Raw genomic sequence first — 24,972 nt, 5'->3', positions numbered from 1 at the left:
CCATAGACCCTACAGGGAATTTTCCTGGTGGGCTGATGCCCATAGCACCATCAGAGCCCTCCTCACTGCCGCTGGCCGAGTACATACTGATGTGGGAACTACAGGAGTCTTTATTAGAGGGAATATGCTGAAGGTAGGGCTGGCTTGGTACTGTGGCCCACATCTCACCTCCCAATATCATATCCTCTATAAGCAGCCCCTCTACAGAATTTTCAGCTAGGTTTTATCTAAGTATTATGGTTTACTATCATAGTCTAAAAACAAACACAATTAGGTTCGATTACTTCAAAATCGGCATATGGGCTAATACAGTGAGCAAGGACGTGTGTGTGTGTAGTAGATGCGTACTTGCCAACATTTTAAAGTTAACTTGCGGTAGAATGAAATTTTCTCAGTGTGGACATGCCCCCTTTCAATGAAGCCTGCCCCTTTTGTGCATCAACCACCCTCTTTGTAAAGCCAATTTTGAGTGTGGCCCTGCTCATTTTACATGGTGCCCTGCCCACCTTCCCCCAGTGCACATTGGGCACTAGGGCAGCATCTGTTGATGTAAAATCTGGAACTGAAAATAGTTATAGCACATGGAGGGCAGCTTTCTGGGAAATTTCCCCAGCTCTTCCAGGAGTCCGGGAAGTTTCTCTTTTTTCCATGATCCTTCCTGACAATCCGGAAAAGTTGGCAAGTTTATGTATGTGGAGCATATAAGTGAATATATACTGTGTACAGTGCTGTGGAATATGTAGGGGTGACATAAATTTTGCTTTCTTTTAAAAACACCAAGCTTACCCTCTGTCTTAAAAGGTTTGTCCGCTCCTTTACTATTGATGGCCTATTTTTAGGATGGGTCATCAAGAGCTGATTGGCGGGCTCCAATACCCGGCACCCTTGTCAATCAATTGTGTCTGGATCTAACGCTACTGGATGAAGTCAATCTCAGTGGCAATACCAGTCTCCTAGCCCGGCTGCAGACTCTTGTCTGTATTTCATTACTCCATTTATTTTTGTTATTTCTATAGGCACCTACTTATTGATTTATTTATTTGGATTATGTTGGTTCCGTTTTTTGCTGTACATAGCACTGTCTCAAACTATTCGGGTAAGTTTATATTATAAAATGATTGCTTTGTGTTGCAGCTATTTGGCACATTTATTTATTGCTGTAGGAGACTGGTTTAAAAGGGCTTTGCCTATTATGGTATGGCATCCCTTTTGCCGTGTGTTTTGCACTGTGAGCATTTTAAAATATCTTTATCTGCTGATTTGAAGATAATGTATAATAAAGCATATTATATTGTGGAGTGCTTACTTTTTATACCTCCACCCCTGTTCTTTGCTATTTATTCAAACTTTGATTGCGGAGGTTGGACGCACCCTAGTTACATTAGATGTGCCAGTCCATTGTCTTGTTCTGTGTCTCGATCTGGTACCAGAAGTCTGGGTCGAGACTACACAGCTCCACCCACTGTTTAGGAAACGGAGCTTGTAACTGCATTCACTTCAATCCAACTCTGTACTCTGAAACAGCGGATCTGCGAGGGGGAAATGTGGGATGTCAGACCCCTACAAAACAGATATTGATGGCTTATTCTGAGGATAGGCCATCAATAGTAAATGAGTGGGCAACCCCTTTAAGGCAACATTGACTATTTTTACACAAAATCATCCAGAAGAATTCAAAAGTCATAGTGTTTAAAAAATGTGGGAATTCTTGTACGATTTCCAGTAACTTCCTCATCCCATTACTCTGTGTAAATCGCCAGCATATAAGCTATGATTATTATGGGCCTGTCTTCCAGCCTCATTGTGTATTTATTTTTAACCAAACTCCGATATTTCACATTGAACATTTACTGAATTATCATTCAGCCCTTGGCCATGTTCTATGTGCTATAACAGACAAATGTGGAAGCTGACACCACAGAAGATGTAGTAGAGCATGTAGAATTTGTCAGACACTGCGTCATTACAGCGCAAGCAACTGTTTGTAGTGGTTCTGCTCCTCCACTGGATGTTGATGGAGCACTCAGATTCATCCTCCTTTCACTAGATAAAGAGGTACTCCGAAAGGATAAAACTGATTAGGAAGCTAAAAATGAAGATGAGAACACAACACTGGCAAAACAAATGGATTTTTTTTTTCTCTCTCTCTCTCTCTACTTCTCTTCCTTGCTCCATTGCCAGTTCTTGTCAAAGCGAATGAAAATTGTTACAGACAGATCAAGTGTCTCCTACTTTCTGTGTCACAGAGTTTTGCCGATTTCATGAACCATACCGCAAAGGGGTCAGGCAGAGAAGAGAGAGAGGGAAAGGGTGACCAATTCAGCTTCTTCACTGACATCACCACCGATGTTCTTTGAGCCCGTGTCTTTTAACTCTATAAGTATAGGTCATATCTTGGAAGAATCTGATTACTTAATCAAGTAGCAGTGCTGTATCTACTTCTCGATGGACACATGAACTATCCTTGCAATAATATTTATAGCCAATCAAAAATAATGATTACATTGTGACTAGTAATAATAGGGTTACTATCAATGATGCCCATGAATGTAGTCTTGCAGAGCATACACTGTATGTTTGACATATACATTTTCCTGCCAAAATAATATCAAACTATCTTCTAAGTCCAAGAAGCAAAATGTAAAGAGGACCTATAACCTCTCCTGACAGGTCTGTTTTAGTAACTACTTGCATTCTCCATGCAATAATTCTGCAACATCATTTCATATAACATATTAGTTTATGAATAAAACACCAACAGCCTGCAGTAGGTCCATCTGAGTGTTACCAGATTGGGATGTGTCCTTGCATAGTCTGACACTTGTAGCATTGAATTGATAGTGTCAAAATAGATGCTCCAAAATTTCGATGACATGGGAAAATCAACTAGTTACTAAAAGAGACATGTCAGGAAGGGAGGCAGGTCCAATTTAAAGGGATTGTCCAGGATTGTAAGAAAAAAATAGTTTATTGGTGCTCACACACCTCCAAACACTAATTTGGCATACTTATACACTTGATTCAGCTTGTATTTGATTTCAGTAGGGAGAGAAGAAAATATGTCTGCCAGACACCTCTTGCGGCAGCTTATATTCTTGAAGGACTTAAAGAGGTTGTCCTGAATTAGAGAATATGGCTGCTTCTTCCAAAAACAGAACCACACCTGTCCGTAGGTTAGGTGTAGTATTATAGCTCAATTCCATTCACTTCAGTATAGCTGAGCTCTAGTATCAGGCATAACCTATGGACAGGTGTGGTGCTGTTTCTGGTAGAAAGCAGCATTTTCTAATCCTGCATAACCCTTTTAATGGGTTATACAGGTTTGTACAAGTGATGGCCTATCCTCAGGGTAGTCCATTACTATATGATCGGCAGCTGTTCTTCGGTAGCTCTAGCGTGGAAGTTGGCACCAGAACTGCACCGCTCTTTCCACTGTGTAGTGGATGGAGCTGGTTATGGCAGCGTTGCTCCCATTGAAGTAAATGGGAGCAGTGCCACTATAGCTTTGCTCCTGGAGCTACAGTAAAACAGCTGGATGGCAGGGCAGCAAAGTGTCCGATCAGATAGGGATGCCCTATCCTGTTGCCTAAACTTATAAAATTATGGACAACTCCTTTAGGGATCGGGCATTAAAAATTAAAGTGCTTTATCCTTTTCTCTCCCAACACATCTGTCAGGAAGAGACAGGAGGCCACTATACATATTTGACTGTTGTCCGGTCCCACCAAAAATAGCAATCTAATGTACATATACTGTACTATATGCAGTGTCCATTCATATCAGTGTCCATTATAAAACAATTGGCTTTCCACCACAGCAATCATATATGTGGTATAACATCAGCAGTTTGTTATGGCTAGAATGCAATTTAATATTACCACCAAAAAATTTCACCATAACAATGTAAAAGTGCTATGGCTTCCTAGTTTACATTTTAAAAGCAAACAAAAGCTAAAAATTAAGCTTTTGACCAGAATTGTGGAGCTGTTCTTGACCCCAAATATTAACGGATGTCACCAATCCAGAGATCCACTGCTTTACTCTAACAGGTCACAGGTCTAGTGGCCAGTGTGAAAACTGTATGATTTTAGATCATTTTTTTTAAACTATAGATAGTGACATAGAAAACTAAAACACTAAAACAAAAATCACCCAAAAAAGTTTTAAAAAATATCCATTAGTCTAAGGGGTCCATTAGGCACCATCATTCTGTACAACAGAACAGGCTCTGCATCATTTTCTGCTCGTATGTCTGAACAGAAACCCAGACAATGCAAATGTAAATCTAGCCTTGGTTGGATTACAAAAACACCCCCCCCCCCCAAAAAAAAAAATTGTAATTCAGCGACATATAACATAATGTATATGTTCATACTCAATAGGTGAAATAACTAAATTAACATAATCTCAGTTCTCTCAGAGAGAAAACATTAAAAAGATCTACTGTTTCCTATCATTTATAATCTGGTACCCATTTATCAAGTACCCAGCATGTCCCACTGTGTAAAGTGACACCGATTTGCTTAGTGTGACACTTTATGAACACTGGACAATGGAGGTCGCCTTGAATTTATGATTGTAAATTCTCAGTGCGATGAATGGTAATTCCAACTCTCACCAAGGGGCTCATTCATCAGGATGCTTTCATGGGAGCCCCCTAAAGAGTTACATTATGTTGAATGGAGTAGGTAGGCTTAAATGGCCTTTTTAAACACTATGTAATTGTAATATAATAAAATTAGAGTCTGAAAGAGGTTGAAGGAAAATGTCACTACTAAGATTTGGTGCTCTGGCTTTGACTTTGTGATTCAGATTATTTTCTGTAAATGCCTATTTTTGGATCTTGGGGCGTTATCATTTTAAGTGTAAGTATACCTTTTTAAAGGTTTATCATTATTAGATTTTGTCCGCTCTTTTTGACTCAGTCTCATTGTCCAATATCACTTCCATTCCATGTACATTATCAGAAAAATAAGTTTAGGCAGCATACTCCAGGTCAGAATCCATATACATTGTAGATGGTTTTTGTTTTTCGTATTTTTTTCTGAAGTAGCAAAATTTTTAATATTTTACCAATTTTGCAACATTTGAGTGATAGTTCAAGTTTACATGTGTATGTTCCATCATTTACCATATTTCCCGCACCTGACCATAAGACACACCTAGGTTTTAGAGGAGGAAAATAAGAAAAAATACTTTTCATCAGGCCTCAGATCAGACAGCCAATCTTCATCAGACCTCAGATAAGACCCCAAATCAGACCCCCATTCCAGACCCCCATCAGACCTCCAAATGAGACCCTCATTGCTGATCAGACCTCTATCAGACCCTAAATCAGACCCCCATTCTTCGTCAGACCTCAGATCAGACCCTCATTCCTCATCAGACCTCAGATCAGACCCCCATCAGACCTCCATATAAAACCCCCATTCTTCATCAAACCTCAGATCAGACATCCATCAGACCACAGATCAGAACCTACATCATACCTCAGATAAGACCCTCATTCCTCATTAGACCTCATATCAGACACCCATTCCTCCTTAGATCTCAAATCAGACCCCCATCATACTCCCATTGCTCATCAGACCTCAGATCAGACCCCCATCAGACCTCTGATGAGATATAAAATAAATAAATAAAACTGACTTCTCATGCTCTGGACAACGCTGACACTCGCAGATCCAGTGCACTCTTTTTTCACTCACAGTTCCGAGGTCTTCTGCCAGCACCTCTCTGCCCTGTGACCTGACATTGCATAGCTACAGGTCATTTTGAGCTTTTATGCTGTGCAACATCAGGTCACAGCACAATGTGCAGCATCAGCAGAAGAAGACCAGGGAGACCAGGGAGCGGTGAGTACAGCCAGCATAAGGAGCACTGTATTCACCGCTCCCCGGTCCTACTGTGTACTAGTGAGCGCTTCCATGGAAGTGCTCACTAGTCTTCACTTCATAAGATGCACTGCCATTTCCTTCCCCCCTTTTGAGGGAAAAGAAGCGTGTCTTATGGTATGGAATATATGTACAGTACAGACCAAAAGTTTGGACACACCTTCTCATTCAAAGAGTTTTCTTTATTTTCATGACTATGAAGGCATCAAAACTATGAATTAACACATGTGGAATTATATACATAACAAACAAGTGTGAAACAACTGAAAATATGTCATATTCTAGGTTCTTCAAAGTAGCCACCTTTTGCTTCATTACTGCTTTGCACACTCTTGGCATTCTCTTGATGAACTTCAAGAGGTAGTCCCCTGAAATGGTCTTCCAACAGTCTTGAAGGAGTTCCCAGAGATGCTTAGCACTTGTTGGCCCTTTTGTCTTCACTCTGCGGTCCAGCTCACCCCAAACCATCTCGATTGGGTTCAGGTCTGGTGACTGTGGAGGCCAGGTCATCTGGCGCAGCACCCCATCACTCTCCTTCATGATCAAATAGCCCTTACTTTCAAAGTTTTCCCAATTTTTCGGCTGACTGACTGACCTTCATTTCTTAAAGTAATGATGGCCACTCGTTTTTCTTTACTTAGCTGCTTTTTTCTTGCCATAATACCAATTCTAACAGTCTATTCAGTAGGACTATCAGCTGTGTATCCACCTGACTTCTCCTCAACGCAACTGATGGTCCCAACCCCATTTATAAGGCAAGAAATCCCACTTATTAAACCTGACAGGGCACACCTGTGAAGTGAAAACCATTGTGAAAAGAAGGGACTACCTCTTGAAGCTCATCAAGAGAATGCCAAGAGTGTGCAAAGCAGTAATCAAAGCAAAAGGTGGCTACTTTGAAGAACCTAGAATATGACATATTTTCAGTTGTTTCACACTTGTTTGTTATGTATATAATTCCACATGTGTTAATTCATAGTTTTGATGCCTTCAGTGTGAATCTACAATTTTCATAGTCATGAAAATAAAGAAAACTCTTTGAATGAGAAGGTGTGTCCAAACTTTTGGTCTGTACTGTATATTTGTGCCAAATTCAAATTTTTAAATACTGGGAGTACTATATCTCCTTATGGAGAGCGCCTAAACAGAATGAGGAATCTTAAAGGCCAGGAAATGTTTCTCTGTAAATCTGGGAAGAGGGTATGCATAGTACACCCTGAATCCTGACTTAGGCTTCTCACCCAGTTAAGCCAGTACTCTCTGATCTGTACTGATGAGGGGCAATCACCCCCAAAACAGCTGTCTGCAGATAAGGCACTGGCTTAATTATTATCCAAGTAATTTCTCATGGCCTGTTTAAAAGTTTGAACATTGACTTATAGGATACCTACCTTACATCTGGTGGCATTAGAGGCAGGGCTTGCTAAGAGCTCATTTGCATATCTTATTCACATTTTTAAATACGATCTGGTAAACTTGGTTACATTCTACCATAAGTAAATTTTGTTGCGATGATCCTTGGATTTTTTGTTTTCTATTAAGTGATAGTTGTCTGTGAGCAAAAAAAGTTAAAAACATTTCTATTTATTCATTCAGCATTTCTCAAAATGTGTTTTAGGCTAGTTGCACGCTAACGGCGGTGATCCAGCAGGCTGTTCCAGCAGGGAGCGCTCCATATTCCGGCATTGCCAGAGGTTTGTAAAGCTCTGTCTGGCCCAATTCACTATAAAGGTTGTAAGACTTAGGCCTCATGCACACGACCGTTGTTGTGTTCCGTTCCACAAAATGGGGTTCCGTTGTTCCATGATCCGTTTCTGTTTTTGTTTCCGTGTGTCTTCCTTTATTTTTGGAGGATCACCAGACATGAAGGAAAGTTAAAAAAAATCTAAGACAGGTTTGCCATGCAAATGATAGGAAAAAATGGACGCGGACGCGCGGACGCCAATGACAATTTTGCGTACCTCCGCATTTTTTCACAGTCCCATTGACTTGAATGGGTCCGCGAACCATTTTCCGTGAAATAAATAGGACAGGTTATATTTTTTTGACGGACTGGAACCACCGATCACGGACGCGGATGACAAACGGTGCATTAGCCGAGTTTTCAACGGACCCATTGAAAGTCAACGGGTCCTCAGAAAATCACGAAAAACGGAACAACGGACACGGAATAAAACAACGGTCGTGTACATGAGGCCTTACTGATATGACATTGTCGGTCTATTCTCTGCATAGGCCATAAGGACAACATATGTATGGACAACATATTCTCCCCGTGTTTGCGTGGGTTTTCTCTGGGTACTCCAGTTTCCTCCCACACTCCAAATATATATTGATAGGGAACTTAGATTGTGAGCCCCATTGGGGACAGTGTGATGATAATGTATGTAAAGTGCTGCGGAAAATCTCAGTGCGTATAATAAACTATAAAGAAAAATATGGATTTACGTCTTCGTTGGCATTTCCAGTTTTCTGTTCTGTAGGAAAACTGAAAATGATGGAGAGCCGGATCCATTATATGACTGACACCAGCGGTGACTGAAGGACCCAATTAACAAAGTCTCCAACACAGATGTTATCTCAGCTTATGTATGGCCATTTGAAATTGGGCTAAGACCAAGCAGTGTTCATTTTGCTCTTCAACTATTTTAGATTGATGAGTAATTTACACCAGCATCTTTAATCTGTCACATGGTAAGGACAGTTTTACACCTATGTATATTTGCCTGTTTTGTGCCAGCTTTATATCCATAAATCCAATCCAGATCACAGGTCTAATGACCCAAACTATCGGCATCATAGGCATCTACTCGCCCATATTATGCTTATGCAAAGGTGGCACAGCAGTCACATCTCCCCTTTTAAATATAAAAAGGCTTAAGAGAAAGTCAAGACATTTGCAGAGTCAAAGCATTAGAATTGAGACTGTCTTTAAGAATTTGTGCCTAGTGAATGTCTTGGGCAGTGAGTGCATATTTCATGACGACCACAACTACTTTCCTCAATTATCTTTCTGCGTTTCCATGTACCTCAGTCACATAAGCAGCCAGATGTATCTCCATTGTCTTTCCAGTGTAACTCATAAAGGATAACACAAATCCAAAGAGACGTGGGCATACCTGCCATGGAGCTGCCTTTATTCTTGCCAACATGCCAGGGGAGCTTGTAAAAAATGCTGTAAATTAATTAACATCAGACCTCTTGTAGCTGCTCATTCCTGTAAACAAACATTTTAATATGCAGTAATTAATTAAATCTGACATGCTGCCTCCCTCTTTTCACCATGAATCTATTTTTTAAGGTTTATTCAGATTTTGATTCAGATTTTGGGGGTAAAGAGAGGCAACACTAGAGCAAAAGCTACCCAGGCTGAATTTTACATCAACCTTTACAGAAATAGTAGGATGACGCTAAAGACTTTTTAATTGTGTTACAGCATGTAACAATGTATGAATATAGGCACCATTTTCACACAGCCACAAGAACTGAACCTCCCATGGTCCCATGGAACTAAACTTAGATCCCCATAAAACACTATGGTGATCTAAATGTGGGTCAGTTAAACTGTAGGAAATTCAGGTGCTAAATTGTCCCTGTAATCTGGCTGTGTGAAAGCAGCCTAAACCTCCGCAAGTTAAGGGACTCTTGTAATGATTTCCTCACTTTTATAATTTATATAATAAAGAATTATAACTGTATCCAAAGTGTAACTGCCATAAAAAAAAAATCTTCTAATGTGTAGGGACAGAGATAGGAAATGTTTTCCTAATTTACTTAATTTTTTCACTTTTCTATGTGAAAAACTGCTCTAAAAGTTTTCCTTAGTAGCGCTATCTAAATAAGTGTTGCTATGGCATATCCATCGTCATAGTACAGTGCAGTAGATGGCTCGGCATATACCCTGAACATTACCATATGTACACTAAATATACATGTTGATCCTTCTGTATCCACGATCCTGCTGTATCCCCGGTGCGCTGAATAACTAACCAATCGCCAGGAGATACATGACAGCAGGCAGTAAGCGGTCGCTATTGCGAATGCAGGGAGACAGGGAGAAGCTGCTGTACAGTATATAGGGACAGTTATATACTACAACTATACACTGCATACTAATATTTATTACAACTGTCCAAATTTACTGTACAACTTCATAAAATAAAGTATATTAGAAAAATCAGATAAAATAGTGTTAGTCGGACGCACAGGGAGGTTGATACATCAAAGAAGGGTGCTCTCAGTCTAACAGCGTCACCCCGCTGTTTGCAAAGAAAGAGTTTGAAAAGGAAATGACTGGGCACACCTAAGGATATGTAGTGACCAAAAATTTATTAAGTAAAAGGACAAGTGGGTTTGCGGTAATTACAGTATCAGATAATAAATGCAAAACCGTTAAGTAATATAAGGTTTGCACACTTCATCAATAATTCATAAAAGGTCCATATAAAAATCCATGTAAAAAACACTATACATTTGTGGTTAATGTATAGACCAGTCACTGGATGGTAAGGGTACCGCCCGTGACTGATATCCACGCCTCAAACACAAATGGAATACAAGATAAAACTAATAACAAAGCAGCAATCTAGTATCAGTTTAAATTCAGTGCAGACAATAGTTCGTAGATATAAAACTTAAGCCGCGATTAGATGGTGATGTTATAATCAACCCGACATAAGAATTCACTGCCCCGGAGTGGTCATAGGAGTCCAAGTGAACTATATGTTAGTTAGGAATAGATTACTGGCCTTGATGTGGCCAAAAGTGCAGAGATTGTAAGTATTGACTTACTCCGTAGCTGACTTAGCGGCGTCCCGCTTACAGTCAGGAAGGGATCCGACAATAGGATAAAAATGTATTTAGGAACAGTCTTACCGATATTAGAAGGTTTCTCTCGTGTAGAAGAAACTTCGGCCGTCTCTCGAAACTTTGTTCCCAGATTTTTCGTTACGGTTAGGTGAATCCCACAGTAAATAAGTAATCTGGGTCACCTGTTACCCTGTTCGACCTGCTGCACGTGGTTCCGCTTGTTTGGGTGCGGTTGCAGTATCACAGCCTTCCGGGCGAAAGTTTCAGACCGACTTATCTTTATAAAAACGGTACAAACTTGTTCCTAATTTGGAGTCGATGTGGTGCACTCACATGAAGTTGAACTTGGGGGGGTCAGACCAGACGCGTTTCGGGGCTAGAGTATCCCCTTCCTCAAGCCACTGAGGAAGGGGATACTCTAGCCCCGAAACGCGTCTGGTCTGACCCCCCAAGTTCAACTTCATGTGAGTGCACCACATCGACTCCAAATTAGGAACAAGTTTGTACCGTTTTTATAAAGATAAGTCGGTCTGAAACTTTCGCCCGGAAGGCTGTGATACTGCAACCGCACCCAAACAAGCGGAACCACGTGCAGCAAGTCGAACAGGGTAACAGGTGACCCAGATTACTTATTTACTGTGGGATTCACCTAACCGTAACGAAAAATCTGGGAACAAAGTTTCGAGAGACGGCCGAAGTTTCTTCTACACGAGAGAAACCTTCTAATATCGGTAAGACTGTTCCTAAATACATTTTTATCCTATTGTCGGATCCCTTCCTGACTGTAAGCGGGACGCCGCTAAGTCAGCTACGGAGTAAGTCAATACTTACAATCTCTGCACTTTTGGCCACATCAAGGCCAGTAATCTATTCCTAACTAACATATAGTTCACTTGGACTCCTATGACCACTCCGGGGCAGTGAATTCTTATGTCGGGTTGATTATAACATCACCATCTAATCGCGGCTTAAGTTTTATATCTACGAACTATTGTCTGCACTGAATTTAAACTGATACTAGATTGCTGCTTTGTTATTAGTTTTATCTTGTATTCCATTTGTGTTTGAGGCGTGGATATCAGTCACGGGCGGTACCCTTACCATCCAGTGACTGGTCTATACATTAACCACAAATATATAGTGTTTTTTACATGGATTTTTATATGGACCTTTTATGAATTATTGATGAAGTGTGCAAACCTTATATTACTTAACGGTTTTGCATTTATTATCTGATACTGTAATTACCGCAAACCCACTTGTCCTTTTACTTAATAAATTTTTGGTCACTACATATCCTTAGGTGTGCCCAGTCATTTCCTTTTCAAACTCTATATTAGAAAAATGTTCCCTACACATTAGAAGAAAAAACTAATAAATGGCAGTTACTCTTTACATGAGACCATTCAGTCCAGGTGCCTATGATACTATAAAAGATTTTAATACTGACCACCTATCCTCAGGATAGGTCATTAGTATCTGATCGGTGGGGCTCTGACACCCAGGACCCCCGCCGATCAGATGTTTAAGAAGGCACCAGTGCTCCTGTGAGCGCCACTGCCTTCTCTCAGCTCACCAAGCACAGCGCCGTATGTTGTATAGTGGCGTTGCTTGGTATCGCAGCTCAGCCCTTCTGTGGCTGTGCTTGGTATCGCAGCTCAGCACTTCTATGGGGCTGAGCTGTGCCTAGGCCATGTGACCAATGAACATGTTATCACTTATCACTCGGCCTAGGAAAAGCAGTGAGAAGGCCACAGTGCTACTGTGGTGGAGTCCCACAGATCAGATACTGATGACCTATCCAAAGGATAGGTCATCAGTATTAAAATCTCAGAAAATCTCAGAAAACCCCTTATGTCATTTTTTTGTCAATGTCCCCTGTTTAGTGCAGAAAAGAGAGAGTTAAATTGCCATTGAAAGGTCCTCTTCATAGCACTGCAATTGAAAATATTTTTAATTTTATGGCTATTTCTACTTTATTTTATATCCTTATTGGAAATTTCTAAATGTTTGGAAAATTCTGAATCATTTCAATCACATCATAAAGAGTCAAACCCTTTCATATGGAAGTACGCCCTCTCCAGTAACCAGCAACAAACTACTGATTTTGCCGGGGGAAGCCTTCTCTGGCCCCTGAAGGGGCAACAACTCTCTTCTGGCTAATAGAAGGGGGTCTCAAGTGAGGGACCTCCCCTTTAATCTCCCTATAGAGTATATGAACAGAGGCTGTTTATGAGGCAACCTATTTACTGTAGGTGCTTACTTTTTATGGGACCATTGAAATGGTCTGGTCAAAAGTATAGATGTATACAACTGATTGATATTAGAAATTGTATACTGCCTGGTGTAAAATTAGTATTAGAACATATGACAAAGCTATATCCTACTAGAGATGTCCCGAACTATTCGCCGGCGAATAGTTCCCGGCGAACATTGCTTGTTCGCGTTCACCGTGGCGGGCGAACATATGCGATGTTCGGTCTGCCCCCTATTCATCATCATTGTGTAAACTTTTACCTTGTACCTCACAGTCAGCAGACACATTCCAGCCAATCAGCATCATACCCTCCCTCCCAGACCCTCCCACCTCCTGGACAGCATCCATTTTAGATTCATTCGGAAGCTGCAGTGTCACAAATTTGACTAAGTTGTAATCGCAATGCGATTAATAGAGGTTATATTAATCGCATTGCGAATTCAACTTAGAGCTGGGTTCCTAATGACCCTGTACCTCACAGTCAGCAGACACATTCCAGCCAATCAGCAGCGTACCCTCCCACCTCCTGGACAGCATCCATTTTAGATTCATTCGGAAGCTGCATTCTTAGTGAGAGGAGGGACAGTGTAGCTGCTGCTGATTTAATAGGGAAATCGATAGCTAGGCTAGTGTATTCAGTGTCCACTACAGTCCTGAAAGACTCATCTGATCTCTGCTGTAAGGACAGCACCCCAAAAAGCCCTTTTTAGGTCTAGAACATCAGTCTGCTTTTTTTTTTTTTTCCTGTGTAATCTAATTGCAGTTGCCTGCCTGCCAGTGTGTGTGTCAGGCACACAGCGTATACTGTGCCCACTTGCCCAGTGCCACTACTCATATCTGGTGTCACAGTAGCTTGCATTTAAAAAAAAACAAAAACTTTTTTGACTGTAATATAATAGCAGTCAGTTGCCGGCACGCGCGTGTGTTTCATGCCCTGCAAGTGCACAGTGTCACCAGCGCAACTCATATCTGGTGTCACATTCGATTCCATTTAAAGAAAAACAATAATTTTGACTGTGAATAAATAGCAGTCAGTTGCACACACGTGTTTGTGTGTTTTAGGCCCAGCTGCAAGCGCATAGTGTCACTTCAGCGCCATTCATATCTGGTGTCACATTCGATTCCATTTAAAGAAAAACAACAATTTTGACTGTGAATAAATAGCAGTCATTTGCACACACGTGTTTGTGTGTTTAAGGCCCAGCTGCAAGCGCATAGTGTCACTTCAGCGCCATTCATATCTGGTGTCACATTCGATTCCATTGAAAGAAAAACAACAATTTTGACTGTGAATAAATAGCAGTCAGTTGCACACACGTGTTTGTGTATTTAAGGCGCAGCTGCAAGCACATAGTGTCATTTCAGCGCCATTCATATCTGGTGTCACATTCGATTCCATTTAAAGAAAAACAACAATTTTGACTGTGAATAAATAGCAGTCAGTTGCACACACGTGTTTGTGTGTTTAAGGCCCAGCTGCAAGCGCATAGTGTCACTTCAGCGCCATTCATATCTGGTGTCACATTCGATTCCATTTAAAGAAAAACAACAATTTTGACTGTGAATAAATAGCAGTCAGTTGCACACACGTGTTTGCGTGTTTAAGGCCCAGCTGCAAGCGCATAGTGTCATTTCAGCGCCATTCATATCTGGTGTCACATTCGATTCCATTTAAAGAAAAACAACAATTTTGACTGTGAATAAATAGCAGTCAGTTGCACACACGTGTTTGTGTGTTTAAGGCCCAGCTGCAAGCGCATAGTGTCTTTTTAGGGCTAGAACATCAGTCTGCTTTTTTTTTTTTTGTGTAATCTAATTGCAGTTGCCTGCCTGCCAGTGTGTGTGTCAGGCTCACAGCGTATACTGTGCCCACTTGCCCAGTGCCACTACTCATATCTGGTGTCACAGTAGCTTGCATTTAAAAAAAAACTAAAACTTTTTTGACTGTAATATAATAGCAGTCAGTTGTTGGCACGCGCGTGTGTTTCATGCCCTGCAAGTGCACAGTGTCACCAGCGCAACTCATATCTGGTGTCACATTCGATTCAATTGAAAGAAAAGCAACAATTTTGACTGTGAATAAATAGCAGTCAGTTGCACACACGTGTTTGTGTGTTTAAGGCCCAGCTGCAAGCGCAAAGTATCACTTCAGCGCCATTCATATCTGGTGTCACATTCGATTCCATTTAAAGAAAAACAACAATTTTGACTGTGAATAAATAGCAGTCAGTTGCACACACGTGTTTGTGTGTTTAAGGCCCAGCTGCAAGCGCATAGTGTAACTTCAGCGCAACTCATATCTGGTGTCACATTCGATTCCATTTAAAGAAAAACAACAATTTTGACTGTGAATAAATAGCAGTCATTTGCACACACGTGTTTGTGTGTTTAAGGCCCAGCTGCAAGTGCATAGTGTCACCAGCGCAACTCATATCTGGTGTCACAGTAGCTTGCACGCATAGTACAACTTAACGAATCAAAAAAAAATTACAGGCAGAGGCAGGCCACCCCGCAGGGCCCGTAGTGGTCGTGGTGCTGTGATTCCCTTTGGCCTTAGAATAATGCCCAGTGTTCAGAGGCCCCGTACCCTGAACTCGAAAAGTTCTGAGGACATAGATGACTGGCTAACACAGGACACACAATCTTCTACAGCTTCCGCTCAGAACCTTGACGCGCCATCCTCCTCCAGCTCAGCTTCGGGCACCTCTCAAGTTAACACTCACCCGCCTGCCGCCACCACCAACACTAACACTACAGCCGCTTCACTTGATCTGGTGAGGTAATCTAGACTTTTTTGACCTAGGCGACTTCTCTTCTCAGTTACAATACCTCCTGCTGCACTGAAGGTCCTTTCTGACAGGACACTTGAAGCGGGGCAGGCCAGAAGTTCTATTGCAAATTGGGATAGCTCAGGCCACAGGTCAAGCCTGCACACCCAGTAGTCAAGGGGTTCATCACTCCTCAGAGTGTCGATATCTGCAGTTAAGGCGAGGTAGTCTGCTACCTGTCGGTCGAGTCGTTCTCTGAGGGTGGACCCCAAAGGGCTGTGGCGATGCGTAGGACTCAAAAAGCTCCGCATGTCCTCCATCAACAACACGTCTGTAAAGCGTCCTGTCCTTGCCGGCGTGGTCATGGGAGGAGGAGGATTTCTTTCACCTCTTCCCCTGTTAGATTCCCGTTGTGCTGTGACATCACCCTTATACGCTGTGTAAAGCATACTTTTTAATTTATTTTGGAACTGCTGCATCCTTTCCAACTTGCGGTAATACGGTAACATTTCAGGCACTTTCTGCTTATACCGGGGGTCTAGTGGCGCTAGTTGGCAATGGCAATGTTGGCACTCCCAGATAATAAGGTCATTGCTTCATTGTGAACAGACCAAAAGCGATCGGCTAGATAATTTTGCATAGAAAAAACATTAATTTTCTTTGTGATCATCTAAGGTGATCATTAAAGCCTACTAGGCCAACAATGTGCCCACACTGCAGAATCATTGTTTTCTGGGTCACTTAACTGTCACTGAACTACCTCAGCACGACCATAGGCTTTGAAAACCCCCCATCGCCTGCAATCTCCCAAACGTGCGCACGAGCACAGTCATCACTACACCAAGATTGATGCATAGAGGTATAAAATTTATGTCATGAGTGTGTCAACTATTGACAACTCTTTGCGGTTGTCTAAAATCTATTCCATACACGTCCCCTGATAGGGGACGTAACAGGGGTTAAACTGATAGGAATAGTACTACTTAACACACCTTATAATAATAATAATAATACTAGTGGACGTAACAGGGATTAAACTGATAGGAATAGTACTACTTAACACACCGCTCCTACCTGGTGGCACAGTAGATTGCACGCCAGTGCCCAAATTGGACGTAGGAGGACCGACCAAGCATCTTTTTCCACCTCCCGGTTCCTAAAATCGATTCCATATAAACGTCCCCTGATAGGGGACGTAACAGGGATTAAACTGATAAGAATAGTACTACTTAACACACCGCTCCTATCTGGTGGCACAGTAGATTGCACGCGCAGTGCCCCAAATTGGACGTAGGAGGAACGACCAAGCATCGTTTTCCATCTCCCGGTTCCTAAAATCAATTCCATATACACTTCCCCTGATAGGGGATGTAACAGGGATTAAACTGATAAGAATAGTACTACTTAACAGACCGCTCCTATCTGGTGGCACAGTAGATTGCACGCGCAGTGCCCCAAATTGGACGTAGGAGGACCGACCAAGCATCTATTTCCATCTCCCGGTTCCTAAAATCGATTCCATATACACATCCCCTGATAGGGGATGTAACAGGGATTAAACTGATAAGAATAGTACTACTTAACACACCGCTCCTATCTGGTGGCACAGTAGATTGCACGCGCAGTGCCCCAAATTGGACGTAGGAGGACCGACCAAGCATCTTTTTCCATCTCCCGGTTCCTAAAATCGATTCCATATACACGTCCCCTGATAGGGGACGTAACAGGGATTAAACTGATAAGAATAGTACTACTTAACACACCTTATAATAACGCAGAGAGAGGCAACGCAGAGAGAGGAGTCTGAAGAAGAGGAGTCAGAGGAGGAAGGTGGCTTTGAGGAGGTGGAAGACCAACCACAGCAGGCGTCCCAGGGGGCTTGTTGTCACCTTTCGGGGACCCTTGGTGTTGTACGTGGCTGGGTGGAGGAAGAGACCTTCAATGACATCAGTGAGGACAAGGAACGGGACATGGCTAGCTTGGTATCCAACCTTGTGCGTTAAATGGGGAGTTTGGTCTGTCACTGTGAAGCGGGCGTAACCCTTACACTACCTGATCGATACAACATCATACCTGATGTTTTAAAGCACGTTATTCCAAACAATTTAGGAATGTTAGGTGATTTATGCCCTTTATGGATTAAAACCAGACTCTGCGTCAACTATGTAATTTTCCATGGGAGTTTTGCCATGGATCCCCCTCCGGCATGCCACAGTCCAGGTGTTAGTCCCCTTGAAACAACTTTTCCATCACTATTGTGGCCAGAAAGAGTCCCTGTGGGGTTTAAAATTTGCCTGCCTATTGAAGTCTATGGCGGTTCGCCCGGTTCGCCCGTTCACGAACATTTGCAAAAATTTGCGTTCGCCGTTCGCGAACGGAAAATGTTATGTTCGCGACATCTCTATATCCTACCGCATAGACCTTGAACATGGAGATCATCTGGCATAGTATTTACCCTTAGATCCCCTTCACATATATAGATTCCCTAAGATCTGCTTCACATATATGAGTTGTGTCCAGCTAGCTATTTCAGGCCAGGAGCCAGACACAACTGATATATGTGCACTGCACTTCGGTGCACAGACTCGTCATCTATACACTGATAGCGCCAGAAAGAAAAGCTATCAGTATCAGAAAAACTGAGCATGCAGTGTTTTACTGTCCAGTGCTATTTGACATCCAGCATCACAACTGATGCACTAGATGTATGAAACTGATTCGATAGAAAATAATGGGAGCAGTTCTGGTTTCAATTTCCCTCCAGTGTTTTCTGTTTCATGCCAGAGGAGAACTAGATAAATGTGGAGGGGCTCTTAGGGTCCATTCACACGTCCGCAATTTCATTCCGCATTTTGCTAAACGGAATTGCGGACCCATTAATTTCTATGGGGCAGCACGATGTGCTGCCTAGACACGGAATTGCGGACCAGCACTTCCGGGTCCGCAATTCTGTTCCCGAAAAAAAAAGAACATGTCCTATTCTTGTCCGCAATTGCGGACAAGAATAGGCATATTCTATTACTGTCCGGAACGCACATTGCCGCTCTCCGTGTTTTGCGGATCCGCAAAACACGTTGCGGACGTGTGAATGGGCCCTTAGTGTTACATCATAATGTAGACATGACATATTTGCTATGGATTTGCAAAGGGGATTGTGCACCAAATATCCACAGCAAATTATAGTGCAGTACATGTTGATGAGGTCTAATATATATATTCAAATGTTGTGGAAAATTTCCATGCAGAAAAACAAGCATGCTGAAGATTTTGAAGTCTAGAGTATGCTCATTATGTTTTAGTAATACCACAAATTTTCACTCCAGATCTCATCCCTTTAAAGTATAGGGGTGAAACCTGCTACAGATTTTGTCATTGAATCACCATGGATTTGAACGAGATTTGCAGAGGAAAAATTCTGTCATGTGTGGTCTTAACTTAGAAGAGATTTCTTGCAGTGTGTAAGTAAAGCTTATTTATTGTCTAATATTTATATGTCTTAAGGAATTAGTCTACTTTGCCATTGATGTCACGCCATAGGCACTAATACAACCCCATACAATCAGGGATGCAGGTTTTTGAACTGATAACAAGCTGGATGGTCCCTCTCCTCTTGAGTCCATAGGACACAGCTTCTGTGGTTTCCAGAAAGAATTTCTAATTTTGACTCATCTGACCACAGAACAGTTTTCCATTTTGGCTCAGTCCATTTTAAATTAACTTTGCCCCAGAGAAGATTGCAACATTTCTTGATCGTGTTGACATATGGCTTCTAATTTGCATGATACAGCTTTAATTTACATTTGTGGATGTTCACAGGCAATGATTCCTGGAAGTGTTCCTGAGCCCATGAAGTGTTTTTCAGTACAGAATCATACCTGTTTTAAGGCAGTGCCACCCGAGGGCCCATAGATCACAAGCATCTAACTTTTTTGGAATTGAGGTTGTACTTTTCATAAATTAAAAAGTGCATTAAAAAAAAAAAGTTTTCCTGGTCTTATTCTGACACCCATAACTTTTTTATTTGTCAACCAACAGAGCTGTGTGAGGGCTAATTTTATGTAGAATGAACTACAACATTCATCCATTTTTGGGATTCATGGGACCTTTAGACCTTTTATTATTTTTATTTTTTTGCAGGAGAGGTTACCAAAAAATACTATTTCCCAACCCCGGCAATGAGGGCCGAGTGCTGGCTGTATAATACATGCCCCATCTCCTGAGCCCATGCTATTAACCATGGCATCCTATATGGCACAGAGCATTACCTACCTATGCACTGTGCTGTAATATTATCTTCAGAGGGGAAAGGACTTAATATACTTGTATTCCTCAACATTTTTAAGATCATTGTTTGCTGTCAGCTAATGAGAACATTCTTATTTACATCCAGAGTCATAAAAATATACAGACAAAATGCTTCTCACAGCTACAGATGAGTTCACATATGCGTCAGAGGCTACATTTGGAGCCTCCATCACAGATTCCGTAACATTTTATATTTTTTCTTGCAATATGACGGGCACCATGACGGGCCGTGTAAATGCGGCTTTAGAGTTTGCTATAAATATATCCAGTCTAGGCAATCTACTAGATATTAGCACAAATCGGACCCGATAGTTTCTTACAATGTATGTCAAATGTATCAACCTGAAAGATAAGATGCTTAGTATAGTATTTTTCACAAGCATTTCTTTATGATGTTTTTGAAATCCTATAGAATAGCCTATGGGAAAAACGCTAAAATAAATGTAATCAGAGCATTTTCTTTAACATTGCTATATGTTTCCCAATTTCTTTCCTTTTATCCGTTAAACAACAGAATCTGCAAGGGCCAAGAACACCCTGTAGACATCACTAAAAATGTGCAGTCCCCAATGTAAAGTGCTGTCACACTTTTAGCATGGAAGGACCATGTCAACGTCACAATTGTTTCTGGTAAGGTACAAGGAAGTGAAAGATGAATCTCATGGACACCAATGAAATAGATGTAACACAGCCCCCTACTATGTGCTGTGTATAAAATTGTTGTCTTACTGGGCCGAGTGGTGTTTGGGCCTCTTGAGGGACAAGCCCAAGTATAATGCTAGTTTTGCACTGCCTATAGCTACACATTTGTTTGACTATTATGCATAACAATGCTTTATGTACAAGTCTAACAAAAGCTCTTTACTTCTATGATAACTTCATAAAATAAAGCCGCCATCAAATCCACTCTGCTGCCTATCCACAGACTTCGATTGCGAGCACTTGGTTAATCTCAATGGAGGATCAGATAATTCTACATTCCCTATAATAGAGTTTGCTGTTATTTGTCTTCCTTACTGCGCCAATGGTTAAAATAACTATTTCTAATATGCAGCTTTGCCATAAAACACATTTTGCTCACCTGCTCAGAGGAATACTTTGGCATGTAGAGATTGTCAAACTTATTTCCTATGCAGATCTTAAAACAAAAGATATTGTGAGGTGCTTTGGTGTGGAAATGTAATCAGAAGTGGAATGTAAAAGAGTGTATTATACCAAGCTTCCTATCTTGGCCTTTTATGATAGAAACGCTTCTTGTAGGAGGCTGCCACATGGTTAATCAATGGTTCCCCATAGACGCTCCCTTGATCCAATAAGACTTTTTCAGAAGAACATTATAAATCGGGACTCCTCCTGAATGGCCCAGAACACAGTCTCCCAAGACCTTAACACCTCCTGTGTTTGATCGTGGATAAAATAAATTGATTTATGCTCCTGAAACAGGATAGATTTATGCTTTTTTGGAATTATATATATTTCTGCATCGCTGGTGCACCATGGAGTTGACGAATTTCCAATACTAAAATGAGAAGATTTAATGACTTGCATGCTTGTCAGACTATGCCCTGGATTTTATGATACACCATTCTTTAGCTACTATACTTTTGACAGTAAATGGAGGTTAACAGCGTGGTCTCTCTTTGAATCTCTGAATCATTACCCTATATCCCTACACCTAAATTTGTGACTAATTTGTCTGCCCTAGAATCTTCTTTTTTAAGGCACACAGCTGCAGTATAGCATAATGCGTACTATGGTTAAGTCAGCGGAGGTAATGTAACTTACGCCGTTATTTACTATGGTTCTCAGGTAAAGAAGCGACATGTTACACAACTGTGAAAATACTTAGATCTAATCTGGATCTTCCCTATGTTTAACCACTTACAATGCATTAAAGATGTAGTAAGCTGGGTTTCACCCTTCTCCTTCCCTCCACGTGCATGACCGCGTTACCTTAGGAGCTTGTTGACATTTTAGTCTTCCTTCTCAATAATTCAAATACTCAAGGGCAGCATACCGAACGTAAATGTCCCTCCATTGTGAACTTCTAACTGAGCAAAGTGACAGAATAAATGGGCAACGCTCTTGCTAATTGCTTGATTTACTACTAATGGTTATGACTATAATTCACATAGTACAAGGCAGATGCTTTGTAACCAATACGGCTTTATCTCCAGTTTAGCTCTCAAGGAATACATTCATTTTCAAAGTGTATTTTCCATTACTCTGATCACACAGTTACTGGCCCATCTGCCAGATGATACAAGATCACAATCCTTTAGTAAGTGAAATAATGGGTTCATCTAAAGTGGAGAAGGATCCTTGCCAAAATCCTTAAAGTGATACATAGTTTACAAGTAACCTCTTGTGTTTCTGGGGTGTTTGGAAGATCTGAAATCTAATTTACGTTGTATCCTATGTCAATTATGCATGGAAGGAAGGAGTGATAGTTCGTTCCTAGTAGATGCAGAACTTCTGTGAATCTGTGGCACCAATAGTATGGCTAAAAGGTTTGTCATTTACTTGCAGTTAAAAGAGAGTCTGTCAGCAGCAGCACCTCTAACAAACTAACCCCAAGTTCACATATGTATCGCTCACCTGAGTGCCTAGAAGTATTTGTTTCAAAAGTTAGTTTCTCCTTTTTGCTAATTTTTGAGGTTCTTTAATAGGCAAATAAGCTTTTCCCTGCACCAAAATATCCACTCCTTCAGCCTCCCTGTGCAGTTTGATGGACAGGGCCTTGCAGCGTTAGTAGAATGAGATGCTGTGCTCTGCTGCGCATGTGCCAATATCTCATCACGCTGCGCTCACATGTGTGTCCATCAAATTAAAAAGGGAGTGATTGGAAGGTCAAAGGAGGGGATCTGTTATGCACCAAGGGCAGCGGCAACATCCTCTGTTTGCATGTTTTAAAAAAATAAAAAAATATGCAAAAAGTAGAAATGAACTTTTCAAGCAAATACTTCCTTGCAATACATCTGTGAACTTTATTAGATATGCTGTTGCTAACAGACTCCCTTTAGGCTGCATTCACTGCTATGGCCTTCAACCTGCCTACTTTATTTTATTTTGTTTTGTTTTTTTCACAAATCCACATGGTGATATGCCGTCACCTCACCCTGGACAACTAGTCATGATTTGTCACCTGGCTCTCTGAAGTCAAGTGAGGCACTAGAGTTTATGCCAAGGATTGTTCGCCTACAGGAATGCTTTCTGAACATGGTTCCCCAGAACACATATGTCACAGCTGACTTCCCGCCATTTGATGCACTATTACATCATGCTGATCAGGCAGGCACCACTCTCGTGCCCATCCAATCAGTGCAGGGGCCTGGCAGTTACTGAAAGCCAGGCCCCTGCTGTATCCAACGGCATCGCTGTAAATATAAAAAATGCCCCTTTCCCCTGATCTTATAATAAAAAATAGAAAAAAAAGAAAACACATACATATTAGGTAACACCGCGTCCGTAACGACCGGCTCTATAAATACATCACATAATCTACCTTGTCAGATTAACGGCGGGAAAAAAAACTGTGCCAAAAAAAGCTATTTTTTGTCACCTTACATCACAAAAAGTGTAATACCAAGCAATCAAAAAGTCATATGCACCTCAAAATAGTAACAATGAAACCGTCACCTCATCCCACAAAAATGAGCCCCTACATAAGACAATCGCCCAAAATAAAAAAAACTATGGCTCTCAGAATATGGAGACACAAAAAAAATCATTCTAAATTTTTTTTTATAAAAACAGTCATTTTTTGGTTACCTTGCCTCATAAAAAGCGTAATATAAAGCGATCAAAATTTATATGCACCCCAAAATATCAATAAAGCTGTCACCCTATCCTGTAGTTTCCAAAATTTGGTCATATTTTGGGAGTTTCTACTGTAGGGGGAATCAGGGGGGTTTCAAATGGGACACGGTGTCTAAAAATCTGTCCAGCAAAATATGCCTTCCAAAAACCATGCAGCACTCCTTTTCATCTGCGCCCTGCCATGCACCCTTCCAGCAGTTTACCACCATATGTGGGGTGTTTCTGTATACTGCAGAATCAGGGTAATCGATATTGAGTTTTGTTTGGCTGTTAACCCTTCATGTGTTACACAAGAAAATTGATTAAAATGGAAAATCTGCCAAAAAAGTGAAATATAGAAATTTAACCTCCATTTTCCTTTAATTCTTGTGGAATACCTAAAGGGTTACCAAAGTTTGTGAAATCAGTTTTGAATAACTTGAGGTGGTGTAGTTTCTAAAATGGGGTAATTTATGGGTGATTTCTATTATGTAAGCCCCACAAAGTGACTTTATAACTGAACTGGGTTTTGGAAATTTTCTTAAAACTTTTAAAAATTGCTTCTAAAATTCTAAGCCTTCCAACGACCAATAAAATAAAATGACAGTTTCAAAATTATGCCAACATAAAGTAGACATATGGGGAATGTTAAGTAATCAATAGTTTATGAGATATCACTTTCTGTTTTAAAAGCTTTTTTCACATTTTTGGTAAATTTTCAATTTTTCTTTTATAAATAAAGGAGAAATATATTGACTCACATTTGCCACTATGAGGAAGTACAATGTGTCACGAAAAAACAATCTTAGAATGGCTTGGATAAGTAAAAGTGTTCCAAAGTTATTGCCACATAAATTGACACATGTCAGATTTGAAAACACATGTTAAACGTAGCCAAGTTTCTGATCCCTAAACTATGGAAAGAAAAAGAACCTCCTTCCATCTCAGAATGGTTAAAAGAGATGCATATTTTACACAATTATGAAAAATTAAGACTAATCAGAGACGATAATAAACCCAGATACCATCAGACATGGGACCCTTGGACCAAACTCTTAGAAAACAATGCCATAACTGAATTTCTTTAACTATTCAGCTTCAACATTTCTGACCCTGTACTCATACAGTTAGATTAAGCCTG

This window comes from Bufo bufo, chromosome 6 (genome assembly GCF_905171765.1).
Source record: "Bufo bufo chromosome 6, aBufBuf1.1, whole genome shotgun sequence".
Lineage (NCBI taxonomy): Eukaryota > Metazoa > Chordata > Amphibia > Anura > Bufonidae > Bufo > Bufo bufo.
This window is presented reverse-complemented; position numbering follows the sequence as displayed.